This window comes from Callospermophilus lateralis, unplaced genomic scaffold (assembly GCF_048772815.1).
Source record: "Callospermophilus lateralis isolate mCalLat2 unplaced genomic scaffold, mCalLat2.hap1 Scaffold_79, whole genome shotgun sequence".
Lineage (NCBI taxonomy): Eukaryota > Metazoa > Chordata > Mammalia > Rodentia > Sciuridae > Callospermophilus > Callospermophilus lateralis.
The window spans coordinates 8,620,959-8,641,529 of record NW_027515935.1 but is presented as its reverse complement, the minus strand read 5'-3'; the positions used below and the strand labels follow the sequence as shown (position 1 = coordinate 8,641,529).

The following is a 20,571-nucleotide window of genomic DNA, read 5'->3' as shown; positions in this document are numbered from 1 at the left end:
ATGCTGTTGGTAGAAGGTCTGCTTCTTGGCCACCAAAAGGAAAGGCTTCCCTCTTACAAATGTCAGAATCCTCTTTTTTCTGTTAGAATAAGAGCATTCAGCTTATCCTCAGAATTAGTGGCTTAATGTGGGAGTGGGCAGTAGAGGAGGGTCCTGAGGAAGACGGGGCGACTGAAATTCCAAGGGTTTGCCCAGCGTGCGGCCTCAGAGGCCCTGACTGCACTGACTTTCTAAAAAACAAAAATCTTATTTGCTATTTCTTGTGTTACATGACAGTAGAGTATATTTTGATATATTTATACAAACATGGAGTGTAACTCCATGCAGTGGGTTGACATTTCAAAACTGTCATTTAATTATTTTCACATTTTACTCAATTAAATGTTCATATATACTTGTATAAATAAATCTGTGTGTGTATGAAACTTTTTAATAGCTCAAAGACTAGGAGACTTTGTAATTTGGAGAACAAAATAAATCACAGCAATCCTCCATCCCCTGTAACCAATACATTTTGACTGAATGTAATGGTGATGACCCCGTCCTAGAAGGTGCCGGGCCCAGCCCCCGATCACACTTGACACTGAGAACTGAGCAGCCAAACCAGAGCCGGTGAAGCACATTCTCAGGTCACAGACGGACTCCTGGGGACAGGCAGAGTCTTCAGGAGAGGTCCTCACAGGGTGGCTGCGGAGTCCCTAAACGGGAAGTGAGGAAATGAAAGCCCTGGAAGCTTGGTGAAGATCAGAAGTAGACACATGGTCCCAGAAGATTTTACAGAAAGACCTTTTCTATAGTAAACAAATACATAAAATCTTGAAACTGAAACTCACCCTTAACATGAATTAATTGGAGCCAGACACCACTGGGACTTGTGAGCCATTCTGCCTTCTACCCTGCTCTGGCCACTGGAGAAAGGAAGATGGCAGCCTGCACACAGCTGTGCGCTGGGGGCTGCTTCCCATGTTAAAAAAAAAAAATTAAATTCTTGGACTTCACCTCTTGCAAGGTATGAGGAGTCCAACCCCCCAGGACCACACTGAACACACAGGTAAGCCAGCCCAGCTGCCTCCCACCTGTGGCTGCAAGCAAAGACTGACTTTCCTATGACTGGTTTCTTGAACCAGTTCTTTGGAATCCTAGGGCCCTCAAAATTGGTTGGACTCTGAGTGGGGTATTTTGCAAGGGAAGCCCGAGTTATTTTGCATTTGGTGAAATAAATGAATTCATCATTTAACTTTGTGTGAGGAAGCATGTGTGAGACAACCCCCGTGAAGGTTCTCTTTGCCATCTTTGTGTGATCGCATGCCCATTCCCCTTCCTCCTCTAGCAGGGTTGGTTGCCAAGTGCAATTAAGCACTGAGCCAGGAGCTGACATTGGAGTGTGGTCACCTACAGGCAGAAAACAGATTCATACTCAGATAAGAAGCCAGGTTAAACAAGAGAGGGAGGGAGAGAGGGAGGGGGAGACAAAGTTTATTACAATCCTCATAATATACTTTTCTTTAAACATTATTATTTAACTCCCTCCATGAAATGTTTGGCCATAAAATGGTTTTTGTGCTTTTTAGACTATTTGCTTTACATGTGTTATTAAAAATTTAACCGCCAAATTAAGATTATATGATTTTCCTTAATTGTAAGAGTTTGTGACTTCCAAAAAAATTACAGATCTGAGCTAGAGAACAGAAAGTGGCATTAAGATTCAAATTGTCTAAACAGTATGGGAAATGTGATGCAATTTGATGTTTTTTTCTTTTTTCTTTTTTTAAAGCAAAAGGGATGAGTCTTGAGTTTAAGGATTTTGTAAAATAAGCAAGTTTTTACTAGTGATCTTCCTGTGGTTCCCTCCCCCAGCCCCCAGCTGTCTTCCACACATTCCAGTTTGTAAATTTTATGAAAAATAATCTGATTGAGGTGGGGGTGCAGCTCTATGGTACAGCGCTTGCCTAGCATGTGCAAGGCCCTGGGTTTGATCCTCAGCACCACATAAAAATAAATAAAATAAAGGTGCTGTGTCCAACTACAACTAAAAAAAAAAAATCGGATCACTTCATTCCGTTGCTTAAAACTGATTTACAAATTTTGTGGTTCAGGGATCAAACTCGGGGCCTCACACATGCTAAGCCCGACCGCTACCACTAAGTGACACCCTAAGCCTTCTTGCTCAGAACCTTGAAGTGGGCCGCTCCAGGGTTTCAGGACCGCCCCTTCCTCTGGGCTCATGGTGTACTCTGCCCCCTTAAAGAGACCACCCTGCTGTTTCCCTTTCCTTCACCAACAGGAAACTCCCTCCTTCAAGAGTCACACAACATCCCCTTGGCTTGAGGCTCTATGGAGATGGCCTGTTGGCCTGCTGGACCAGGGTCAGCACTTTCACACCAGTGGGGACCTGTCTGTTAGTGGTTGATCAAACATCGACTGTTTCATCCCAGCCTTAGCCCAGTTCTTACATACAGTGGCTCCTCTACCAGTTTTGTTGAATACATGTGTCCTTGGATTAAAGACTATTTCCTTCTCCTTTCACGACTTTGAAAGTGCTCAGAGAAAGAAAAGGAAATGACAGAGGGGTACACAGTTTAATTGGAACACGACTGTCTAGCTGGGGTGCTCCCAGCTGCTGGTTAAGCAGAAAGTAAGAATAAATGCAGTGCCAGGCACGTGGTGCCCACCTGTGACCCCAGCTACCTAGGAGACTGAGGCAGGAGAAGCACAAGTTTGAGGCTAGCTTTAGCAACTTAGCAAGACCCCATCTCAAAATAAAAGGGCTGGAGCCGTTGGTCAGTAGTACAGTGCTCTTCCAATCCCAGTTCCAAAAAATGGAAATGTGCGGCACAATATCAAGAAGTTAAGAATTCCAAACAGTGACAGCAGGTCATTAAACCAGTTGGGGTCTAACAGCCCCAGTGATGCAGCTGAACAGCAATCACAATATTGAGAAGTTGTGAGAGAGCAGGAAAACTGGGAAAGAGGTTGGATCAATTTTTTGAAGAGTGACTTAAATTTTATTGGGGGTCGAGAATGTAGCAGAGAGCTTGCCTAGCAAGTGTAGGGCCTTGGATTTGATCCCCAACACCACAAAATGAATGAATTTTATTTTCTCATGCCACATCCTTCATAAGATCACTACAGTATGTGTTCATTTACAACTGCAGAATTACTTTATTTCAGATTGTGTTAGTAAAAATGCTCTTAAGAAATAATGTCATCACCCATGCCCCACCCCTTACCCCTGAATTGAAGCAGCAGGCCATGACTGACTGCATTTCCTCCATCCAATCCCAAACTCAGGGAGAACGGGTAAGAGAAGACTGGCTGAGCCTTCACAGGATTGTATATGGATGAGAAATTTTTATCACTTATTGATTTTTTGTAAAAAAAAAAATCTTGCATCATTAGTTCCCTATGCAATCACATGAAGTCTCTCAAAATTTGATTTTATTTCATAATAAGTAGAAAAAGTTGTAATAGCTCCAAATAAACTTGGCTTATCAGACACATCATGATGAAATGTTGGCATATGTTGATAGAGTAAATAAATGAAAGATTTGACGTGTTTAAAAGTCTCAACTAGTTGGAAATGGGAAAGTTGATTTGTACTGCAGCAATTCTCCAGAAGGGGGCAGCACTCCCTGAGCCAACTGTAACTGCCTCCTCAGAGGCCGCCCAACTCTTGCCTGCCCTCCAAGGTGGTACCTGCTCTGCAACCCTTTCCTGACTTGGCTCCCCACTGCCTGGCAGGAGCAAGGGGACAACACACCACCAGTGACTGTGACACTATTCCATGGTTATGTGCAAGGAGCGCAGCTAAGAAACGAGCCCATGGACAAATGAAAGTCCCCAGCCTTCCTCAAGGCTCTCATCTCATGCTCCACATGCTTGGCTGTTACCCTGTCCTCTAAGAAAGAAACCTAGCAAGAAACCTAGCGAGATGGCTGAATTTGCAAAATGAAAACCTCTTACTATCCTAATTTCTCTAGAACATAAAAAGTCACACCACCCAATACCAACAGAATAGATCTGATTGAGTTGGGTTTCTTAAACTCCTAAGCTCAATTTTCTCAAGTGCAGAAGAAATCATAACCACCTCCTTCATAGGGCCCCTCAAAAATCAGCAGGACAACACATGGAGGTGACTGGGAGAGTAGGCGCTCTGACACTTTCCTCCACATGTTTGCTGTCTGGGGCTCTTGTGTTGCTCAGGCTAGAAAACTGCTGAAGGTGAGAGAAAATGGCTCTTAAATGCACTTGTCGGAAAGAGCAACATTCACAGACCAAACTCTGCAGGTGTAGTACCGTTTAATCTTGGCAGGAGGCAGGGACACCTCTCAGCTTGTTCAAATGGCTGAACATATCTTTGCCTTCTTAATTATTTTATACCATTAAACTGTCACCAAAAACTCCTAATAAATAGTATGATCAACCGCCTGAGAGGTCAAGGTCAGCAAGGGGACTAGGGTTGCTCTTCTGCTCATAACCAGGACTTTGGGGCTGAGACAGTACAGGATGAACTTCCTGAGTAATGACTCCTCCGTAGCAAGGAACAGGCTTCATCCGAGAAGGCACTCTTGAGACTTTCCCCTGTCGCCCCAGTGACCAACTCTAACACATGGATTCTCCGCTGCTGGGCACGTGGCAACCAGTACACCAACACGAAACACACAGGACTCAAGTGAGCAGAAAGGCAGTTCCATTTTGTAAGAAACAATATAGTTTATTTTTCTGACACCACAGCTCTGGCGAGTGGTTTCGTATCAAATTTAATGGAGGTCACACAGAACGTTTTATGCATGGGAGGGGAGGAAGGGGAAGGAACCACAAAATCTAAAACAAAAACAAAATCCTTGATAGCTTTTAGCATCTGTTCCACTCCCACATTAATAAAATTCACTTGGGAATTCCTAATAAAAAGAGAACAGAAAATGAGGTGGGCAGGGGGAGTGGGCTGGGGGTGGAAAGGCCCAGGGAGAAGGCCAAGGGCCCTCCCAAGACAGAGCTTCCCTGCAGGGCCAGGAGGACACTCAGCAGGAACAGGGCTTCTCTGGAGCAGTCTCCAGCAGAACACCAGGTATTGCAGCTGCCACAGGGGAGGGGAGAGGAGGGGGCTGAGTGTCACCAGGGGGGCCCGAGGGAGGAGAACACACTTAGCTAAGATGGGAAGTGTGGGGGAAACAGAGAAGACCTGATGGTGGGTTTGTGTACTGAGAGAGACAGACAGTGCTGGTGAGCACTCAACTGAAACAAATGTCCTAAGCTTCATTATTGTTAAAAAGAAAAATTTCCCCCATCCCCCCACCCCTCGCTGAACTTAGTTCCTTTTTTGTGCTTTTCATTAATACTCTGCTCTGAGGTCGTAGTTTGGTTTTTCTATACACTGGAGTTGAGAGAAAATAGTCCAAAGTCTGAAGATGGATTCTCCACCTAAAGTAAACAGCCCAGCATTCCTGTTCTCCTCTTGCCCCAAAGACTAACGTCTTTGCTAAAATCCCTTTTACAATATAGTACAGTACACACAAAAAAATAAAGCCCAAATTTAAAAACAAAAACAAAACCAAAAAAAACCATAGAAGAATCCTGGGAGAAGCCAGTCCAAATGACGTAAACATACAGAGAATGGTGCAACATGTGACCGATGGCAATTCTCAAAGCACAGCTACAGATTCCCAAAAGTAGGTGCCATCATGGGATACCCAAGTCCACAAAAATAATTTTTAAAAAATAAATCTTAAAAAAAACACACCTGTTGATTAAATGAAGAATTTGTTTTCAGACAGATCCATACATTCTCGAGTTCCCCTCCCCCAAAGCAGCCCTCAGGTCTCTGTCCCCCTATTGCATGACCAACAGTAAGCACTCCTGGCGCTCCCTCCGAGCAGTGCTCAGGACCTGGAATCCCATCTCGACAAGCATCGGCACATCCAATCTTAGCAGCTTAAAACATCATGTTTCCTGGGTTGCCAGGTCCTTGGCTGAATCCACCCATGCCCACGTCAGCAGCCATGCCCCAGGGCCTCATCTGGGGGGGGGATCATGATGTTCTGTTGGGGTCCCATCATGCCCTGCATGGACATCATCATTCCTGGGGAGCCCACAGGCCCGGGGTGTGTGTACAGCCCAGCAGGCCCCCGATCCTTGCCAGGAATCATGCCCACGGCAGCAGCTGGATTGCTCATCAGGGTGGGCTGGCCGGGAAATGTAGATTGTGCTGGTGACATCTTCCGATGGTGAGGTCCCATCATGCCTTGCTGGAGAAAGGCTGGTGGTCTCATTGGGTTGTGGCCTGGCAAGGATGGAGCCGTACCAAGAGGGATGTCCGGAGTTCCTACTGGCCCTGGACCTCCCATGCCAGGTAATGCTAGTCCTATTCTGGGGGCTTGATCACCCATCATCCCCTGCATGTGCGAAAAACCAGGTCCAGGACCCTGGGGCTGTTTACAGCCTGGGACTTCCCCTCGAGGGAAATATTGCAGTCTGGCTAGGTTTCTCAGATGGAATAATGTGGGACAGATCAAACTCAGGAATCCCGGTGGCTCCAGGTCGGATGACCTCCTGCAGATCTGGGTCTGTAAACACTGAAGGCATGCTGTTCCCCAGGACAGTGAAGGAGTCGGGACCCCCTGGGCCTCCAGGATTGCAGAGTGCTGCATCTGCTGAACTTGGTGGCAGGTTGCTGGGGCGGCCGAGGGGGCCATCTCCTGGGAAACCCATCCCTCCTGGAAAACTGCCTTATCCTCCACTGGGGCCATTGTGAGGGAATGGGACTTGCTGTGGAGGAGACTGCACTGGAGGGAAGCCCTGGGGGAAACCCATCCATCCTTGAGGTACCATCAGAGGCTCCTGGGACCCATGCCCCATGACAGGGTTGTGTGACATCAAGCCAGGCCCCATTGGGACCCCATGAGGATGTATGTTGGGTCCCATAGCATTTGGTGAGGGCATCTGACTGGAGTGAGAAAGTGGCTGGGTCATTCCCATTGGGCTGAGGGTTGGCATCGGAACCACGGGGTTTGGACCTGAAATTCAAGGATTCTGTGTATTAATGCCCATTCCTAGAAAAATAAAGATATCAAAGGAATCAACTCAACTAAAAGCAACTCAGAAAAACTAATAAATCAAATTAACAAAAAAAGTTATTTGGTGGGAAAACAAAATCTCTGCCATCAAAGACTGAAACATACTTGGGGGGCGTCTGACCCACGCATATGACATGACTGTGCAGAAGACAGCAAGGGGAAAATTCTATGTTAATAAGCAAACAGTGTTGTCGTCTTCACTGGAGACAATTTAACACAGGAAGAAAATAATCTGCCTGAACGACTGAAGTAAGGCCCTTTGTGGAGATGGAGGATTATTGGTTCCACAATCCAATTGTTAGGAATTATAACAAAGAACCCAAACGAGTCTTTTTTTCCAACTGACACCTGGCATTATTTTATGTTGCCTTCCCAAGAGACCATTTAACTCCAGGTTACAAGACACGTCAAGGCAATGACAGCGATGACGTTTAATGGAAAAGGGGAAGTGTCCTGTCTGCCAGTGTCTGGGATGTCTAAACTTCTGGCCTCCCTCTGGACCGTCACTGAGGGCGGCAGGGATGGCGTCTGCCCCTCACACAGCGCAGCCTAACCTGGTTAACTGGGATTGCCATCACCTTCACCACTGAAGATCACGCCTTTTTTTCTGAGATTAGTGGGGGCATAGGTGGGAGTGGGTGAAGGAATGAAGGCAGACAGAGCAAACAGTGAAAGGAAGACTTTTATTATGGCCCTAGTTCTAAGAAAGGACTCGTCTAGGAAACAGGGGCTTCCCACTCTCTGGAACCCTGTGGTGGCTGGTGGCTCGAGGGTGCGTTTCCAGGAAACCACGTGAGAGCTAACAACATTCCCATCAGCATGTGAGAAAGAAATGACCTCAGCATGACTGCAGGATGACCCCAAAGGAAAAAGTCCAGAACCCGCCAGGTACACAGAACAGGGAAGCCCTCTCACAGCCTCAGAGGAGCTGATGAAGAAGGTCATCCTCCTCTAGTCAGGCACTTCCACTCCACTGAGACTGACTCTGATGGCACATGGCTAACTGTTCAATGTCCACCTGTCTCTAAGAAAACAATTCAGGAAGTCTCTCCCTGGTCAGCACCAGCTCCACACCCATCTTTTTGGCTTCTTACCTGGCATGTTATTCATTGATGGCAGGTTGGGAGAACGGGCTGGAGGGAAGTCGCCATCAGAGCTGGCCACAGTCTTGATGGCATCATGGTACAATGGGGTCGAAGTGGGCATTGCGAACTTGGACATTCGAGACATCATTATCGAGAGAGGGTTCTGGGAGAGGGTTGGCTCTGGAGGCATAGTGTAAGGTGTGCTCGAGGGAAGACTTCCAGGGATATTCACAGAGGCAGGCTGGCTGGCTGAAGGCGGTGGAGGGCCATCTAGGAGAACAAAGCAAAACAAAACAAAGATGGGCAGGGAGTCCACTGGTTCTGAGAGCTACTGGGCCTTATGATTATGAACTGGCAAGGCCAGGAAGGAGACAGATGAGCAGGACAGTGTTATTAGACCAAGGACACGAGTCATCAATCTTCTAGTCAAGCTCTCTGTGTGTGCAGGAGACTGTGGCGTGATATGGAGATGACGGATCAGCAGATGTGAAGACAAAACCCAGCAGGAATACATTAGAAAAATGAGATTACAAACAACCATTTCATTGAAAAGAATGTGAAATATAAATAGAACTCTTTCCCTTGCCAGTCACAATTAAGAACTTGATCCAGGTATTAGAATCCCATGAAGCCAGACTAGTGCCCAACCCCAGGACCAGCCATATCACCCTACACAAACTCTTAATTTCCATGACTGCTACGGGTTAGAAGCTCACATGTAAGACAATGCAAGGAGGTTTGGAGAAACAGTTGGGTCACAGCCTTAAGCTAATCAATGAATTAATCCCTGCTGGGACCAACTGAGTAGTAGCTGGAGGCCGGTGGGCTGTGGCTGGAGGAAGTGGTTCATGAGGAAGTGGCTATGGGGTATGTATTTTTTATCTGGAGTGGGCAGTCTCTCTCTCTCTCTCTCTCTGCTACCGTCTGCCACACTCTTCTGCCATGATGTTCTGCCTCACCTTGAGTCCCTAGGAATGGAGCCAGCCTTCTATGGACAGAGACCTCTGAAACCATGAGCCCTCAAATAAACTTTCCCTCCTAAAGTTTTTGTGGTCAGATCTTTTAGTCACAGCAGCAAAAAAGCTAACTAAAACAATGGCCATGATGCTTGACCTAAGAAGGTCCGAAGCAGCTAGCTATTCCACTGTTTTAATGACCCTCTTACCCCAGAGGAAGACCCTTGGCTTGGCAGGACAGGCCTCCCATCTTGTTCTGGTTCTAGTTTTCTCAGGTGGAGACTGTACCAAAACTAGCACACACCCCAGAGCTCTGGTTCCACCCACGAAGCTACTATCATCAGTGAGGGTCTCTCCCAAAAAGAAAATATGAACAAACTGCAGCTGATCTGAGGAAATGGAGTTTTCTGTGGGCAACTATAGTTACAAGAACCAAACAAGTCTTAGAATAGCTTCCCTCTATGTGTGGGACAAGACTCACCTTGAAGTGGGTGGGCCCAGGATTTGAGGAAGTCACATTTCCCCACTGTTAGGACGTTCTATCTCACCAGCCTTGTTCACTGTGCTAAGGTAAGTCACTGTGGCAACTGACATACAGCGTCCCACTCCCTTCCTCCTTCCATAGCACCCACCACACACAGACACTTTGCAGGGCTGAGTACTTGTGCAAACACCTAACGCAGTACTCAGAATGATGCACCTTGCCACGAGTTTTGGCAAAGGCCACTTCCTCTGGTTACACTCAAAGACACCAATTTTCTTAAGCAAAATCAGGGTCTGGCAATCTCTAGGTATGAGTGCGACTGTGAGGATGCCGACATACTGACCTGACTCTACACTTCCCAGCATGGCTGGGGAGGCCATGGTGAGGGGAGCTTTATGGTTTGGAGGAATCCCAGAACTCTGAAGGGGAGGTTTGGGAGAGGAGGTCCATCCAGGTGATGGGGCAGGAAGTGATGGAGACTTGAGGTGAACAGGCGAAGCAGCAGCAGACCCCAAAACAGAGGGGGACTTAATGGAAGCAGCAGCAGCGGGGCCTGCCAGCATGCCTGCCAGCTGCGATAGAGTCTGGGGGGAATTGAGGTTCCCCGAGGGTGAGCCCAGCATTGGGGACTGGACTTGGTGCATCGTGGGAGACTTCAGAGGGTTGATGCCTGGGGAATGCACCTGGCTGGCTGCCACAGATATATACAGGGGCTTGCGTCCCAGGCCACGCTGGACGGGGGGAGCTGGGTTGAGGCTGGTGGGGTTACTCGAGGGGTTGAGAGGTAGTGGTGGCATATGACTGAGCTGGCTGTTAGTCCTCTGGTAGGGCCCAATTGATTCTCTGAGATTCCGCAAGCCACTGCCGCTGCCTGGACCCTGAGACATGGGAAGGAATGGCCTGGGGCCCATGCCATACTCCTGCTGAGGGTGCTCACTAAATGGCAGGGGAACCATCTTCTGCTGGGCAGGCAGCATGTCTGAGCCGCCTGGGCGGGACTTCATCGACTCCTCAGGGCCTGCGCCAGCCTCTCTCATCTTCTGAGGCATCATCTGAGTGCTGGGCCCCATGCTGACATTCAGATGCATGTCTCCCTTCATCCCACCAGGAACCATCCTAAACTCAAGTTCCTGACCAGGGCCTATCTGTGGAGGCATTCCTTTTGGAAAGTCGCCCCTGGAAGGACTCAGCGGGCCCTCGACTGGTATCCGTGGGAAGATGGGATTGTTCCTGGGCTCCATGTGGCGCTGGGAGCCTGGGATCACCCTGTTCACCTCCATGCTGGGCCTGATGCCTTCCATGCCCATCCCTGGGGGGAGACCCAGCTGCTTCTCTGCCAGCTGCTGCTGAAACATCTCTTCAGACAATCCTTGGGGGTTTGGGAAGCGCTCCCCTCGGCCAGGACCGCTGAAGACACCTTGGCCGGGAGGGAAGTTTCGACCATCTGGGATTTTTTGGCAAATCGTCTGGCCAACTGACTCCAGAGAGGCCTGGTTTAGACGCAGGGTTGGGCTCATTTGGCCCTTCCATCTCAGAGTTTATCATTCCTGCAAATCCCGGGAGGCGCATCTGGCTCCCTGGCATGTTGGGATGGGGAGCCATGCCCCTGGGGGGGGAGAGAATGCAAAATGCTGATTCCATCAGAGAACGGCTCTGCAGCCCCGGGTGCCCAGCCTTCACCAGGAGTCACCTGGTAGGGAGGGGGCAGCCCTCGGCCCACAGCCCTCGGCCCGTGCGGGTGGACCAGCACGTCCTGCAGGGAGCACTGCTGCACCACCACTTGCTCCTGCTTCCTTCTCTTCTCCTCGTAGAACTCCTGCTGCAGCTTTAGCCACGCCATCTGCTCAGGGGTCATGTGCTTCAGGTGGTCAGGTCCGATGGGCAGAGACTGGGAGTTCATAGAAGGTGGAACCATTTCATCTGGAGAAAAGGGCACATCTCTATGTTCTTGAGGGCCAAAGGGAGCTCCCACATCTGTCCGGGGCCCAGGACCCTTACCCAGGCTTTGGGACTGAGCCATCATGGCCTGGATTGGCCCTTCTGTTTTTTTCTGAGGTCCATCTAATACCCCAGGATTCTGCTGGGCCCCCCCCCCACTCTGTCCTCCTGAGAATTCTTTCTCATCAGGGAAGAGCATACGCTGGATGTCTCTGAGGGTCTGCAAGGAGCGCTCATGGTGATCCAGCTGCTCCTGAGACAGGCCGTCAGGGTTTTCTCCCAGTGTGGGGGGCTCGCCACTGGACACTGATGGGGGTGGAGGGGCTTTGGGATCTGCCGAAGAGCTACTGCTCCCCTGGGAGACAGGGGTCACTGCTCGACTGTTGGGCGTTGAGTTTGGCCCGGTATCAACCGGGGGCAATGGAGTGGAGCTGGCAGGACTACCCACAGGAGCAATCAGTTTATTCTCCAGCCCAGGACTGTCGTGGTCCAGGGGACGTGGGGGTGCCACAGACTTGGGTGCTGGTGCCGGAATGGGTGGAGTTGGCTGCAGTCTGGTGTTCTGGGAAGAATTATGGTCCTGGTTGGCTGGAGCTGGGGGTTGTTGTGGGAGAGGTTTCGGATCATTGTGAATGGCAGATATCTGTGTATTCTGAAGATAAATGAGATTGTTTAGATCATTGGTAAACTGAACAGAGGGGCAATTAAAAGAGCAAGATATGTTATAAAGGACTTGTCCCAATGACATAATTCTCTACTGACACCTGATTCTGAAATTATTTACGTACAACCCTTCTTTGGACATAGAGATGTTTCGATTTTTTTTTTAAACCTTACTGTCCAATGGCATCCTCTTTCCCTTCTTGAAGATCGGGTTCCAATAACTGTATAAGCATGCCAGGGGAGAGCCAATCTGCCAAAGAGAATAAATCTGAATGTCTATTTCGAGAAACAGGTTTGATATCACATGTCTACTATGTGTTTTTGATTCAGGGAAAAGATTAGTTCCTTGGTATGTGGGAGGCTACACCTAACACCTTTTTCTTTTTCCTGGAAGTACAATAGGGTATGCAGACTTATCGTCATCAATCAAAAGGTCTGATGCTTCACTTGTAGCTCTGTGCTCTGCCAGCTGGATACAGTGGGAGGCCACTCCATGTCACATCCCCTCCGGTAGGGTGACGACTGAAGTGTTCCCCTCCTTGAGTTTCCAGGGGCCTCACATCTATGGTTTCTGTTTTTAGTTTGTGATCACTGATTCCCTATCTGATAAGAATTTGTACATTAACTGTAGTAGGATAATCTGCAGGAAGGAAGCGTTTGCACACAAGTCTGAGGTGATCTAGCTCGCGGTGTCCCTTGATCTGTTCCTTCCAATGGACAGCAGGCTGCCCTTTTTAACTTATTAAGTACTACTGCTAAACTGAGTCCTGGATAAAAGCTCCCTTACCTACAATTGGTGACACAGACACTACGACTGTCTGGAAGAAGGATGTACATGTTCTAGGTCTCAACTTTAGCACAGCTGAGACTTCAGAGGGTTAAGAAGGGCCTGGTCTACAAACTTTCTCAGTTATTTTTCACCAGCCTTCAGTGACCCTCCTAATCCCTTTCTGGTGTTCATTTGTTCCTACTTGTTCATTTAATCCATTCTGTATTCCTAAATCCACAAGGCTCTTAACTTACCTCCCCACTTACTCTCTGGAATGTTTACCTTTGGGTAAATCTGCACATGAATTATTATGTGTATCTACATGAAGAATTTATATTTCATATAAGCAAAAACATCTTTGAGTATTTATACTCTGTAAAAAAATATATAAACAAATGTTTCATTTGGAAGTACTGATGCACATTTGTCTGTAGATAGATTTGTATGGGTAAAATCAGCTCAATCTGTTTGACTCTGTTCAATTCCACTTTTGCAACTCCTCAACCAAAGCATGGAGGTCACCCGAATTTTCCCTGTCGTGCCGTTTCAGGTTTGGTTTGGTTGGCCAGTTTTAATAAAGCAATTACAGTCAAGGAAACTGTTTCTCACTACCCCTTTCATTTCAGATTTGGAGCAATGTATCATTACTAATTCCCTCCTTAACTCCAATTCTGATTACATTTTAGCACCAGAGAAGGTGGAGGTGACAACTGTATTAAGAACTATCATTAAGTCAATAAAGCTCGACTGGGTTGCAAGGTACCCAGTGGTCCCCCAGACAACAAGCATTTTAAATATAATGATATTCACTCTCCATCTGAGTAGTGCAGATAACCTGGGAAATATAAAATCCCTCAGTTGAGGAAAGCTCAAGCTCTGCTACGTCCACAGAGATGAAGATTTCTTTGATACACACAGTAGACAAGATGGCACCGATTTTATCTGGAATTATAACTTTGCTTACTGTCATTTAACTTTCCCATGATTAAGACTCATACCAGTATTAGAGTTCATGCTCTCTGAACACAGGGACTGTATCTTGAGCTTCTTAGCACTCCCCACAGCATCTGGTGCAATGCCTGGACAATGCCAGGCACCAGAAATGTTGTTTGGTTCAATTTAATCAACTATATGCATTAAAATAAACACTGCATATTTTTTCTTCAACTAATTCAAGAATGTTATTTTTTTAAAAATCTGCTCTACATATAGGTTGAATTTAGATTTTCCTAGAGATGGTGACCCTGAAATATCTGTGTAGCTCCTCTTTTGTTTAGCATCTTCTTCCCCTCACTCATCATCAGTTTACCAGCATCTGATAGAAAGGCACAGTGTGACATGCCTAAGGTCCCACAATACCAGGGTCACACTAGATATCCAGAATACAGCTCCTTGTCAATCACCACCCGATCCTGGGCAGTCACTGTGGACCCACTTCTCAACCACATACCAGAGGGGCTGTGCTTCTGTCCGCCTTGCTGCTGGAGATGTTCTGGATGTGGAAAGAGACGATGGTTTCAACATGGCTTCAGCAGCTCTCCAGAGACAAAAGGTAAAACATGCTAGGCCATGTCTCTGTCTCACTCACTGTGACCCCAAATGGACCCCATGCTGGACCTCTAAGGGAGTGGAAGGAGAAGCACCAAGAACCACCAGAGATATTGGATAAGAAGAAACCAAGGGGCCGGGGGTGGCTCAGTGGTGGAGCGCAGCCTGCCATGTGTGAGGCTCTGGGCTCAAGTCTCAGCACCATATGTAAGTAAGTAAATCAACGACTAAAAAAATAAATTTAAGGGCTGGGGATGTGGCTCAAGCAGTAGTGTGCTCGCCTGGCATGCGTACGGCCCGGGTTCGATCCTGAGCACCGCATACAAAACAAAGATGTTGTGTCCGCCGATAACTAAAAAAAAATAAATATTAAAAAACTCACTCTCCCTCTCTCTCTCTCTTAAAAAATATATAAAAAATAAATAAATAAATAAATAAATAAATTTAAGAACAGAAGAAGAAACTAAGGGAAACATTTTATTATCATCAAACACCTGAAACTAAAAGACAGCCATGAATGTACCCCAAAAGAGGCACTAAAAAAACAAAACACAAAGCCCCAAACTTTCTTCTTCTTAATGAACCTACTATTAAGGTATTTTATAGAAGATCCTAGTTCAAAATCCCAAACTGAGAAATGTGAACACTAAAATCTCAAAAACACCCAGGGATAGGAAAAGTTTAAGTTTGTTAAGATTCACTTTTTATCTTAAGTGAAAAAGAAAAGAAAAAAAGTGCACACAGGGTATTTTTTGACGAATAAACGAATAAAAATCGATTCAGCCATCCACTCAGAACATATATAGCAAGATGTTCATGGTAGTTATGTTTAAATTCCAGAGGTTTTTCTTTTTAGTGGTTTTTTTTTATTTTAATTATTCCACTATAGATATTTACTACTTGGAGCATTTAAAAAATAATAATAAGCAAATTGTAGAAAAAGTGTTTATTATACAATCACTCTTCTATGTTTAAAAAAGGTAGATGTGTATATTTGTATTAGCACAAAAAATTTCTGAAAGAAAAGTCAAGGAAGTATTATCAGTGGTTGCCTCTGGGGAGTAAGATGGGGAAGGATTTACATTTTATTTTATCTCTTTTTGTACTGTCAACTTTACATGATACAAGAGGGAAAAAAATCAATCTGCAAGGGGAAGGGGAATAAGAATTAAGGTCCCCTCTCCCCACACACATAAGTGACGTTTAACAGCAAGACAGTGCCATCTACTTACTTATTGGCCATCTCAGTAGAAAACCATATACCACTTTGGCTGGAGTCTTCTGAGCAGGTGTGGGCTCTGGGGCAGTAGCTTGTCCATGGGAAGGGGTGGAAGACCTGGGGACTGTGGCGGTTGATGGGGTCATGGAGTGTGGTGTGTGCTGGGAATCCTGGGACTTTATATGGTCAGCAGAATTACATTCGAAAAGAATAAAAGACTCATTGTCATGGAAAGACTGAGACTCTTTTTTTTCCTGCCAGCATTACAGCATCACAACACAAACCCACCTTGAGAATTTCAAGGAGAAACTATCTTGTTAAGAGGAAACCTTCTTTTTACTTATAAAATTTCAAACACTCTTCTCCCTACATGACTCATTACAAAGCACCCTCCCTCCTCATTTCTGTAAATAGAATACATCCTTCAGATATCAGTATAACTGTCCCTCCCTCCTGGTAACAGTTCTCAAACTTCTTGGACTTGCCTAGATGCCCCAGCTAATGGAACTCATAGTCCCCTAACTTCTCTTACTTCAGCATTCATGAAATTTCATTGTTTATTTAACGATCAGCTTCTAGATACACTCAAATCCTTAAGGACGGCTACTGCGTCTATCTTATTGACCATGGTACCCCTAGCATCTGCATAGTGCTGGCCCTCATAGTAGGCCTCCCAAACTTAAGGAGGCCTTCCAACACCTGAGGAAGGAAGGAAAGGAAAGAAAAGAAAAGAAAGGAATAGAGGTAGGGAGGAAAGAAAGGGGGAACAATCACCCAGGTTTTCTTTTTTTTCTCACAATATTGGGACTTAAACCTAGGGCCTCTGAATGCTAGGCAAACACTCTACCCTGAACTAAAACCCCAGGCCTTTTATTTTTCATTTTGAGTCTCCAGGCCAAAGACATGCATAAAAATGTGGGCAGCCCTGTGAGGTACCCCGTCAAACTATGTGCATCCCCCCGAGCAGCACTCAACAAGGTGGTTCCAGACTAGGCTCCAGTGAGTAGAAAAGTGAGAAGGAACAGTTCCATTACACATCACTAAATGGCCCAGGCTGGCCTTGAACTGATGATCCTCCTGCCTCAGGCTCCAGGCTAGCTGGGATAACCATGAGGCCAGCTTTTGCTGCACCTGGCAAGGTTTTCCATTTTTCATATGGGTTCCAGTTCTTGAAAACTAACTTCACATTCTGGCCTACAGTTAGATTTTTGTTCTTACACTAGGAGGAAAAAACCTAAAATCACATATCATACCCCTTTCTGGCTGACTCCACTTTGGTACCTGCCAAATCTCTACCACACCTGGTAGTCCCTCATTCCTGCCACAGTGAAATCAGCTGTGACAAGTCTAGAGTACTGTCAGGGCCACCAAGGCTTCCTCTTGTGTCTGCAAGCCTAGCAAAGTGGCAACCAGAGAGCACAAACCCAAGCCCAGGGAGACTACTCGGATGGAGAACAGGAGGGGATGCCACTTGCAGAGAGGCTGGAGCTACTGACTGGAAAATGAAGGAGAATCAGCACAGAGGCCAAAGACATGCATAAAAATGTGGCCAGCCCTGTGAGGTACCCTGTCAAACTATGTGCAACCCCTGGGCAGCACTCAACAAGGTGGTTCCAGACTAGGCTCCAGTGAGTAGAAAAGTGAGAAGGAACAGTTCCATTACACCCTGGGAGAACTCCTGAATCTGACTCCTGTTCTCCCCACTTGACCGAGCTGGCCTTTCTGGCCTCCAGCCCATGTCAGAGGCTTTCCCTCAGGACACGACTTCCCTCTGAGTCTCAGGGATCTTACAGACATACCTTTCATGTCAGAGTCATCGTTTGGAGTCCCCGGATCTCTCTGATCAAAGGAGTCGGGGGAAACACTTCGCTCCCTTTTCCCCTTGCCCTTGGCACCATTTCCAGCCCCATGCTCCCACCTGGGCCAGGGAGTGCTTTAGGGGTATGGCCCCCACTCTTGGAGTCACAGGGGGATGGCTGGGATTGGCTGGCTGAGCCCCCCTGTTTACCCTGATTGGAGAATTTGGAATCCAGCTGGGGGTTTCCAGATGGGGACATCACTGTAGGGGGACGGACCATCACCTCCTGCTTTGACTTAGGGCTACTAGAAGAAACAAATAACAAAAGGAGATAAGACACCAGGCACAGGAGCAGCAATTTCTTCAGTGGGTCCAGGAAACCCTAAGGACTAAATAACCACCCCATGTTGCACCTCAGCCACTTGCTCGTTCCCATTTCAGAGCCATCCACAGAGGAGGACTGAACACAGTGGACTGCCAGGTCTCAGGAAACCTGGTCACATGGGGACCCATCTCTAGGCCTTCTGTCAATAAAGGACAACAGTTTCTATGTACATAGGGAAGTGACTCTCACACGGAGACTAGTTTAGAGTCAACAAATATGCACCCCCAGCCTGGTGACAGACAGCTGTGAGGAGAGGCCAGCTTCCCTGCTGGGAAACTTGGACAGTCCCAGAGAGCAAGAGGGAAACCCACTGGTGCCTGGAAGCTTAGGGAGATCCTCCAGGACGCGAATCCCTCCCAACAGTGCATTTTACCAAAACAGGGTAGACCAACCACTGCCCCAGTGCGGGAAGGAAAGGCTCCTTTCAAAATGAAACTCAAGAACTGGGTAGCAGAGGGAAAGCTGGCATGGGACTGGGGCAACCTCAGGCCCTCACCTTGCCAAGTTTAGCAACTGTCCTGTTGGTCTTTGTATGCGAGTTTTGGCAAGGTGTGCAGAGGTAAAGAGGAGAGGTCCAAGAACAATGAGTAAAGAATACTACAGGGAAACTACATAAGCTTTGTCATTAGCCCGGTGACTCTTCTGTTCCTATTTACTATTCCATTTCCCTTCCTTTCCCATTTGGGTGTCATCTGTTTCTATCCCAACACACCGTATCATCAGTAAGTGTCTGTGGTGCACCAGGAATCCCCAAGGGGCCGTGGGGAGTGGCCCTTGTCCTCACCTCTGTGCGTTTCCTGATGGAGAGTTCCTCACTTTAGGGTTACTGGAATGCATTGATTGAAATCCTGAGCTTGCAGTCACAAACAGGGACGGGCTCACTGAGTTCCTCTCGGGCTATCGCAGAAGCAGCTGCTGGGAGCAGCAGCAGTGGCCCACTGCTTGCTTGGCGTGTCCCTTAGCATTGACCACCTGTACTCCTTTTTCCTCTTTGTTTTTCTCTGCTGGGGAAGTGGGTCCTTTCTCCTTGCAGTTCCCGCATTCTCTGGGTGTGTGCCTCCTGCTGCCAAAAGAAAATCTCGCATCTCCAGGGCACTCTACAAGAAAAGAACACCCCAAAATGGTGAGACATAACATAACACTGAAACATAAAACCACATCACAACAGGATCAAGAGGAAAGCACCAGCCAACAAAGAGCCAGCAAGATCATCCCTCAGCTTCCAGCAGAGTTAAAGGAAAGGGCGACACTCCTATCCTGGCCACAGGCTCTGGTGCTGAAGTAGCTGAAGAGTGACTAAGACCTTATCCCAGCACACAACCTCCCACCCAAGCAGCAAGAACTAGGCATCTGTAAGCAGAGGAGAAATGCAGTTTAATCTTTAGCCATTTAGTCTCCTTCACATTTCTCTACTTCTGAATACAAAATCCTCAAAAACATTTTATTTTTTTTTTTCTTCTAAAACAATGCTTTGAAACCACTGGGAAGTGCAGATCCAGTGACTCTCTGCTATTTTAGCTCTGGTGGCAAAACAATGGCACCAAAATGTAACAAACCCACCCCAATTTCAAACCACGAATCCAATGAATCTATGCTTATTTTCTTAGGGCCTCAAGGGCGAGGAGACATGAAAGGAGGTACTTTTGAAAACAAATATTGAGCCAATACTAAATACAATCAGTTCTGTTCCCAATTTCCATGATCTTTCTATTAAATTATGCCAAATATGTGTCTTGTGTTCTCACTGCTTAATGACAGGGACTTTAGGCATGGGTAAGCAAGGGAATGATCCATAATTCTGAAGGTAAAAGAACATCTTTGAAGGCTAATATATTTTTTGAGCCAATTTGCAAGGCTAATGTGCAGCATAAAGGTCAAGTAAATATTCCCAAACCTAGCTAGAGAATAAATGAGAAAGCCCTTTATTTAGGGAAGCCCAGACTGGCTAAGGGAAAATCCAGGTATACCCTGAGTCAGTCCCTCCCCTCCCTCCCCTTCTGCTGCTGGTGTCTTACTTCAGAACACAAGACTGAAGGGGGAGGTTATTAAGTGCAGGATCAGTAGCTGAAGAATCAAAACGTGTCACAAACAGCTCAGGTGTTGCAGCTTACATGTGTTTCCAGAGGTGAAAACTAGACTAATACTGGGAGGGTCAGTTATTTTCTATGTTTTGGCAGTATGATCATTACCAAGTGTCTATTTTGTCATTTAGAAATTTTTACAGTCCCAACCACTTTACCTGGGACACAGAAGGAATTCATGGAAGTTCTGAATATACACACTTTTTAAATAGAGAAGACAGGAAAAAGAACTATAACAAAACATAGGGAATGTTGCTAGGCTAAACATTTTGTTATTAATTTAAGGTTATATTTTATCCCTATCACATTTCAGCCTTTTTGCTTTTCCAGTTTAAACTATAAAATGGATTGTGTTTGTCTAATCTGACAGAGAATCATAAAGCATTCTGTAAATCCCCAACAAATATCAGCAACCTCTGGTAGGGAGGAAGCAGCAAATGCATCCGCACGGACAAGGCTATTCCAAACCCTTTACCTCAGGAAAGAAAAGCATTACCCCTGTATAGGGCCCGTAGCTCCTGGTCCCTCCCATCTGTGACACACACTGACCACTCCATGTGCGTATTTTACCC

The 20,571-nt window shown here is 46.7% G+C and overlaps 1 pseudogene; it reads right to left on the bottom strand.

Moving 5' to 3' along the window:
* Positions 1-5,932: 5,932 nt before the first annotated feature.
* LOC143386694 (B-cell CLL/lymphoma 9 protein-like) lies at positions 5,933-18,790 on the bottom strand (annotated as a pseudogene).
* Between the last annotated feature and the right edge of the window lie 1,781 nt (positions 18,791-20,571).